The following is a 9,460-nucleotide window of genomic DNA, read 5'->3' on the forward strand; positions in this document are numbered from 1 at the left end:
TTTAATATAATCCCTGGCATTTAAATATTTTTAGATAATAATTCCTGGAAAAATTATAAATAATAATAATTTGTAATAAATATAATAATTTATAAATGGGAATTTATAGAAACGATAATTTTCTCTTGGCAAAAACAAACAAATAAACAAAAGACTGGGTTTGTTTCTTGAACTAGATTTTCCTCATTGCCCTGAGTTAAACACTGAATTATCAGCAAGAGAACTAGGGGCTAAGCATGTAATATCATACGAGGCAGTAAATTAATTAAATTAGAGCACAACTGTATCATTTTAGTAAAAAAAGTCAATGTAAGTATTCTGTCAGAATCACTCATTCAAGGGTGAATATCATGGAAATAAAAAAAATCACAGAGGTTTTTTCTTACTATTTACCTTTCAATTAAAAAAAAAATCAAATCTCTCTTACATACAAATAAGTACCAAATAAATTCTTTTCTACTTAGCAAATCTACTGGGCATGTTTTGACTCTACAGATTTTCTTTCTACCTGTTTCAATTCCATTCTGCATGGCTCTTGGTCTGCAGTGAAGAAGCTGAACACATGTAAAGTTACTAAAGCAAAGAGCATTTTCTCTTTACATGACTCCAGGTTTCACTATTTTTATACCTTTTTTTCATCGGTTCACCATGGTACTACTAAACTGTACTGTTTCACTGACAAAAATCGCTGTTACATGGCCTGATAGCAGACATGTGATATGCAACAAGACTTTTATGTAGCTTTAAACTGGGAATATAGTCTCTCCTTCTTCATTAACCCAATATTAATCACTGAATTAAAACACTGAAGCTTTCACTCTTTTTTACCAGTCAAATCTGAAATAATAGCACGTAAATTCTGTGTAATAAGTTGGAGTGTCATAATACTGGCCTTTTTTCTTTTTTTTTTTTTTTTTCTTGGATAGTGTCCTTCAGATATTAAGCATATTCTTAATTTCATCATAATGATAGGTTTCAACACTGGAAAATTATCTTCTCTTTCCCTTAACCTGTAATGCCTATACAAGCATTTTCAGAGATAAACTCAGAGTTTAGAGCATGAACACCTCCATGAATCCACCACACAAGAAAACAAAGAAGATTAAGGGAAGCGAAATTGGAAATTTTGCAGAATTTATTCATCTCCAAAGTATTTACTGGGTGGAAAGGTCTCTGGCAAATGACCAGTGGTGAACAACTAGGCAAATGTTCCCAGTGCTGGTATTAGAAATGCTGAGTACTCCCTTTCTGTTAACTTCCACTACTTCTCTGAAAATGGCACTTTGACCTGGAGCATTTAATAGCCAGCATGACTCAGACCTTCATGAATAGTGCTCACATTTCTCAGTGCTTTACTGGTGTAGAAATTGGCTGGTTTCTGTTTCAGTTGATTATAGAACCAGGTTTCCAATTTGGTTTTGTATGTTCAGCAAAATGAACACCCTATATTGAGTATGGCCTGTGGTATTTTAAAATTAAGGCATATGCTGGGCCTGGTGGGGAAGGGAGGATAAATCAGGGAAGCCACAACATGTGGGAAGAACCTTGGCCTCACTGAACCTCTGGGAAAATTTATTGCTGGCCTAAACAGACTGGCAGATTTACTTCCCAATTCTGTTTTTTATTTAATAAATAATCTCAGGCAAATAATTTCGCTCTTTGTTGCTTGTCCTCTCTGGCTTTGATCCTCTTCAGTCACTTTGTCATAATCCCTGTGCCAAATTGTTGGTAGTCTCTTATTCCTCGTTAGAGTTCCTAAGCACAATGGCATGCTTATCTCAGTTTTAGTTATCACTCCACATAAATGAAAATATAAAAGCAGAACTCTATCAGGAAATCCATGAGCACTCCTTATTTTCACTGGGGCCAGTTGCACAATTGCTGGGGATAATCATGAGTACTTACACATGAACCCTCACTGAAGAATCTTTTGATAGCCACAGACAACAGCAAACACCCAACACAGAAAACTGAAGTGCTCCTAGACACATGGCATTGAAAAGAGTGTATTGATACAGAGAACCTATAAACCAGCCAAGGTAAGAGAATTTAGAAGAGGCTGTCTCACTACATTCTCTCCCTCACACTTGCAGCACAGATAAGATGATATGTCTGTTCCTGTGTCACAAAGCCTACTGCACGGCAACACTTATCCAAAGCAGGGCAATTTACTACTTGAAATATGTCCTTTAAACTTCCTTAATTGTCAGACTTTAACAGTTACCTTAAATTTAATTCTGTTGCATTTAAGGTCCAGCTTTATGATGATATAATTTATTTTGGACATTACCGGTGACATTGCTCTGCCTGTCAATGGAAACAGGAAAGAATATCATCATAATGAATATCCATGGACTTGCATAAATCACTCAAAATACTTCAGGTATATACAGAGATTTTCCATTGACCCTGTAATGACTTTATTAAAATTGTTTCTACGTGAGCTGTGTCAGCAACAGGATATTATGGTGCTATAGCACCATCACTTCAGCTTTTAAAGGTTTTGGGAAAACACTGTTAATTTTCTCTTAGCAGTGTATCATCCTTCCCAAATTATAGTCTCACAGAACAGCACAGATACCATATGCTGGGAACACATGGGGTTTCCTGGGTTTCCTTCTTATATTGCTTCATAACATTAGGGAGCTGTAGTTATCACTTGGAAAAATCAAAGTTATTAGGAGTGTGTCTACTCATCAAAATGAAGATGTGAAGCCACTGTAGCTTTAATTTAACCATAAGAATAAAGGTGATATAGCTGACAGCCTAGAGGACTTGGACAGTGACTGTCATTTCCATAATGTCATTCCTTCTCTTTCTTGACTTCATAAAACTACTCCTGTTTAATTTTGTGGGGTGGATAAAACCTTAGAGGACTTCCTTCCAACAGTCCAAAGCATTATAGTTTTATCTGTAAAATGACACCTAACACTCGTGTAATTCCAGTGATCAGAGAAGAATGCCATGAGTCAGGATGGAGTTCAACATCTTCCTTGGCAGTGAATCAGACTCCTCGTATCCTTTGGTAAGCACCCTTGGAAAAAACCCCACTCATCCAATTTCAGTTATGAATTGATTTTTCTCTCCCTCCCTTCTACATTTTTAGTTGTAGTCTGACCTGCTTCCAAGTGAACCCCTCTTTCCTTACCAGGAAAGACTAGCAAAGATTCAGGATGGCCAAGACATAGAAACTTTTAAAAGACTTGAACTACCAAGAGATTTGGAGGTGGAGAGGAAGAAGGCTGAAGAGAGGAAAAGAAGGTCCTGGGGAACTTCAGGGATTTGTGTGAGTAAAGCACTAGCCCTTGCAAGTTTGATAAAGCAAAGCACACAAGTTTGCCTTAGGAAAAGTAAAAAGGAGCTACAAAATATCAGATTAAGTTTTCTATGCTTGATGTGAGAACTATTATTGTAAGGTCAGAACACAGCTAATTAAAAGCAAAAAGTCATATTTCTAATCAAAAGTAAACATGATTGTTTAAATCAAACTACCCCTCATATAATTGATGAAAATTTTAGATATTAACATATACAATCAGCAACTTTCTCATTTTTCAGAACTACTGCAATTCTAATATTAAAAGTCTAGGTAATGATGTAATTTAGTGTGTTACACGTGCACAGATAAAACTTGTCCTTGAGAAAAGTAGAAGATATAAACTGAGTATGTGTTAGTTGCAGACATGCATTTGTCAGGTTGCAAAAAAGATACAAAGAAGTATCAATTATTACACTGTGGGTTTTTTTCCTGCTGACATGGGCCCTCTTCATGGTACATACTAATAAGCAAAATAAATGATGAAAGAAGCAATTCCTAATCAGCCTCTTCTAAGAAAACCAAATTTTCAAAGACAAAACCTACAAAGACATGTCTTGAGATGGTAGAGAAAATATTGAAATAATAGCAAAATAGCTACATTCTGGTGAAATTTCACCAGAAAGAGAGATCTATGTGAAGTATGATTTGCATGGGTTGCAGGGAGTAAAAGAGGATGCCTTCCTTCTCAAAATCCAACTCCCTATCCTGTTTCCAAACCCAAAGAAACCCACTCGCTAACAACAGGTTACCAGAAAGGAGAACAAAAGAAAATATATTTATTGATCTTTCCTATTTCTTGGGGCTAATTATCTTAATTCTGTCTATTCTCAAAAGGTCTCCATCCCTTCCCAGCTCTTCTGTATTCTAAGCTAAGGTTTTGCTCTACCTACCCATTTTCTATTACATGTACATCTTATGGTTACTCCATCACCGTCCAGTGGCAGTGTCTTTCATCCTTCTTTGCAGTGACCTTTTTCTCATTCACACATTTCTCCTCCACCATGGGTGCCTCTCACCCAGCAACAACACGCACGTGTTTCACTGTACCTCACCCCTCTGAACTAAAACCACATTGGAGACCAACAATTTTTTGCTCAGTAACTTTTCTGGTTGAATGCTTCCCAGTTTCCTGGATACAGATGATGAAAAATTTTGGAATAATTACCTTCTTAGAGACTTTTCATCTATAGGCAGCAAGGTATTTGTTTATTTAATGTTGGGAGCAAGCCAGCTGGACAAACTTGCTTGAAGGCACCAGTGCAAAAACAAGATAATTTATACAGTCTAGATTTACGATTACAACATCTTAACATACATAGTCATATGATTACAACGTCTAATCATGTATATTGATAATAGGTGGAGTCTGGGCAAAGCTTAGAGCGGTGCTTTCCAGATTCTTCTCTGGGTGGTGGTCATTCTGGCCTTCAGCCTCAAATTGGGGGCCTGTTTTTCTTCTTCCTTGCTTTGACCTTTCTACTTTCCCATTGTTGGTGTCCCAGTTACTGAAGCTTGCAAAAACCCTTGGCTCTAAGCCCTTTTCTCCTATTCAAATGTCTACCTTGTCTCAATTTATGACCTCTAGGATGATCGTATAGCGTTTCTAGCATTCTTCTTAGGTTTAGGTCCAGTAAGCAGAACAGAACGAATTTGCAATGATTCCTTAGCAACACAGGCAGAGCAGGTGTTGGGGATTTTCAACAGAGCAAGATGCTTCAGTTAACTCTTTTAGGCCTTACTCTTGTTTCAATATCCACAAAAAAACCTACTCTGCAGATGATTCAGTAAAGACAAACAAACTTTCTCCTCTTTTAATTGAGCATTCAGTATCTTTCTCTTCTCTTTGTCATGGTCACTGAAAAACCCATAAACCTTTCATATTCACTAAATGTAGAAGGACTGTAATACTAGACAAAACCATAAAAAAATATTAAACCACAAGAACATTTTATGTTTAATTTCAGTTCCCTGAACCAAAATGAATTGATGAAGTTGTATGTATGTACATCAGTGCTGTAGGCTCTTTTTCGTCTTTGCTTCTAAATGAACAATAATAAATATATATATATATATATATATATATATAAAATGAGTTATCCAAAATTTAACACAATATAAATGGCATCCTCTCACAGAAACACACTAATTTCTAGTTCCAAATGCAGTTACTTTACTGCTTGACTAGTATTCGCGGCAGAACAATCTAGACATTATTAAACTGATTGCCTATTACATCCTTATTGAACAATTAACTCTGACATAACATATGATCCTTGGTTTGTGTGAGTTTTTCAGTGACATTTATGTTATTGATTTCAGTGTTACCACCCCAGTATTTGGAGGTTTTAGAATATTTCAAGAAGTGGACCTAAAAAATGCAACTCCACTCCAGTCTTTAGATGTGAACTGTCAGAAGATTCAAACTCCTACTGCTTCTTCTCTTTTTTTTTCTTTTCTTTGGATTTTTTTTAAATTTTTTTTTTAAATCATAAAATACTGTGTGCATCTTTCTAACACAAAACACTACATGAAACTTTTCAATTATGAGGAGTCTAAATAAATTTTACAATAAATAAATAAAGCCTAAATGCATTTTTATAAGAGTACACTCCAATACACCACTCTGTCTAGGTCCAGCCAAAAGTAACCAGTTAGATACAACATTCTTGAGGTTTATGGTAAGGCACTTTTCTGAGTGACATGACATACAGCAGCATATTGACTATGCAATACTAATAAAGGACTTAACAAATTTAAAAATTAGAATCGACAAAACATACTTACTGAGAAAATATTCCCATCTCTGGCTCAAAGGATACCCAGGCATTTGTGGATGATGATGACCAGTGGTGATGAGGAGAAATAATCAGAGGCCAGAAAAGCCTGCACCTTTGATTGCTAGATCTGTTTAGATGGAATGCATTCTATTGCAGCCAAATGCAAAACTGAAACAAGAAAGGCATCCTACCTCTGTTAATAAACCACTCTGCTATGGAAAGAAGATCCGAAATATTTGGGAAGTCAAGCCAAAGAAGCAGCCTAACATGAGTGCCCAGCGCAATATGCAACAATGCCTCAAAAAGGCTAATGATGCTTTAATGTAGGAGGCCTTTAATGTAGGAGTGGCAAATGTGAAGTGGGGAGTTATTATCTCTCTCTGGCACTGAAGAGAACAGCATAAGTGGAATCTTCTGTGCAGTTCTGATGTCCACAATTCAAAGGATGCTAAAAATTGGTAAAAGTGTTGCAATGGCCACAAAGCAAATCAGTGAAGTAGGTCTTAAGAGAAAAAACCCGAAAACTTCAAAGTGTTAGCTGGATCTGGAAAGTGGTAACACGGTGCTAATTTTTTTTAGTAAGAATGATGAAAACCTGGATAAACAACCAGTGGGCTGGTGGGCTTTTATATCTTGGACTGAGTTTGCAAACTGAGACTGAATGGTTTCCTGCAGAGGCACAGAGATGAGCAGGATCTGTACTTCAGTCATCAACAGCTCAGTGTTCAACCGTGCCCTCAGGAAGTCAGAAAGAGGAGCTGATCCCAGCCAGCCTTAAAGTCTGAATCGCAGACCAGCCAAGGATGCTGTCTGGCTGCAGCTCAGAGAGATTAAGATGTTGGCACTTCCCGCTGTACTTTGGGCTATCAATGACTGCAGGTTCACAAGATATACCAGCATAACTGCTGGGTCACTCCCTAATCCACTTTTGTTGAAAAGATCTAGGTTAGAAAAATCCTTTCTTTAAAGACAGTAAGCTAACCTGATTATTTCAACAAAACTGGAGATGTAGTCTGTCTCATCTGCCAGCAGAACAGAATGCCAAATGATTTTCCTATTAACTGTATAATGTGTGTAGATTTAGAAACCTGGTGAATGGTGATTGAAGCAAGGAATGCTGCCAAAGAACTTCCAAAGTTGTTTGAAGTTCATAGATATTTGAGATATGAATTTTAGGATGGATGTAGAAGTCATACATGTGCCTCTCAAACTCATGTTTGAGGAATAGTAAAAAGAAAGAAAATAATACATTTTTAATACCGTAACGTGAACTTGAACTAATGAAAAATTATATCACTGATTCACCAAAGGACAGTATTTTTAAATATCCAAGTTGGGTGAAATATGTCTGAATTAAAACCTATGAAAAGATGCATGAATTTAAAAAACCTTCACATTGATATTCAGATAAAATACATGCTAAATTATAAGCCTATTTGAATGTAAATTTTTATTAGCAGACTATCCTATGATGTTATTCACAAATGAAAGTGCATTTGTGAACTTGTCTGTCTCAGACAACTAGCTGCAATAACATACAGAAATGTCGACTTAAAAAAAAAAAAAATTAGTGTAATGGATACAAAGTAACCAATTGTCACTGTAGAGCTACATGTGTTTTATTCTTTAAGCCACAACCTTGAACAGTATCTCAAAAACTTAATTTTCCAGCTTTTTGCCTGTTACTCATCTGTTATTCTGTATCAGCAATGTATTCTTCAAGGTAAATGAAAGGTATTTCTACACTAATATTTTATACCACAATTCCCTTATTCAAGCATCATTAGCAAGAGTACAGATCAATTTCATATGGTATTTAAAAAAATAATTTGAAAGCAAAGCTTGCTACATTTCCTCTCTCTCCTACCCCAAATTTTTTTCTGCTCTCAAGCTTTAGGGTTTTACCTTCCTAGGGAAGCAATTCTATGCAGTAGCTGGATGGAATACTGGCTTGCAGCAGTGGTCCTGCTCTTTCTCCATTCTCCTGCCACTCCTGAAAAAGATGTCAGGCCACTCCTGTCCACCTGCTCTGGCACCCATTTTTATCTCCATACGAATGAGTTCAGTTCAGTAAACCGGTTGAAAACTATATGTTTTTCCCTTGATGTGTTACTTTTTTGCTGACTTAGTCAAGCAGGATTCTGCCATGTCACGAGTGCTCCAACTTCTCAGGTTGGGCAGAAACATCAAAAGTATCACTGGGTAAAATAAAGCAAGGAGAGCACACTTCCAAGTATCTCATCTCCCTATTACTGTTCTTATAAAGGCTATTACAAAAATAAGGTGGAATTTGCCTCTTTCAGCTCCAGTGAGCTACTAGATTAGCTCAGGAAGTCTTATGGGACTGCACCCTTAAGCATGTCATTCTCTTAGATGTTTGGGAGCCCCCTGAACTCACTTTGGACTGAAAAATAAACTATTACTATAGCCAAACATGAAACAGCCAATCCCAAGAGCTTACCTAAATGTACAGGTTTGGATTACTGGGACCCACAGCTTTTCACAAAGCCCAAAGATTAATTAGTCTTTTTAATGGGAAGCAACTGAGTGCCTTTCACTGCACAAAGTTTACAGCACTGCTTCTCTTTCCCTAATTTTGCTTCCCTCAAAAACTGGTTGCAGTAGCTAAGGTGAACTAGCATATGGTTAACAAGAAAAAAAAGGTCTGGGTTATGTTATGTTATGGTTATGTATGGTTAAATTTGCTATCTGCCAGTGGAAATATGACAGTGCAGTGCATGGTCCAATAAAATAAGTCAAGATTCAGGATTAATATTTCTGTATCCAAAATGCAATGACCACATTATGCAAAGAACTGATCTGACAACAAATTCCCTTTTGTAGGTTGAGATTTGTTGAAGATTTTGCTGATTTTGCATCATTACAGTTTATACCAGATTAGACATCACCTTTTTTCAAGCAGCTGGTAGAAAGGTCTAAAGCTGGGATAAACTGTTTTTTATGTACTCTGGCTAACTCTATAAAAATGTGACCGTATGCTCATCCTGACCCAGAACAAACACATGCTGTTAGGTGAGCTGGTGGTGGGATACACTAACACTGTCAAATCACAGCCTTAGGGAAGCTACAAAAACTCTGGTAATTCAGGTCAGCATTTCACAACTGGCTCTCAGTTTTGTTCCTCCTGAAGAATCCAGTACCCATCCAGGACGGAGGCAACAGTGCCATCAGGAGTACAAGGTGCAGCATGTAGGTAGATCATTGCCTATGGTGCTACTTTTCCCTTAATCCTCACATATTTTAAAGCAAACACCCCAGTAAAATTGGGGAACTATGAATGGTGGTCAATCTAAGAAATGGATAGTCACACTGAGAAACACATGAAAAGCAGCAATATGCTTAA

This window comes from Empidonax traillii, unplaced genomic scaffold (genome assembly GCF_003031625.1).
Source record: "Empidonax traillii isolate 1590-97213 ecotype Southwest subspecies unplaced genomic scaffold, ASM303162v1 scaffold1:size7828297, whole genome shotgun sequence".
NCBI lineage: Eukaryota > Metazoa > Chordata > Aves > Passeriformes > Tyrannidae > Empidonax > Empidonax traillii.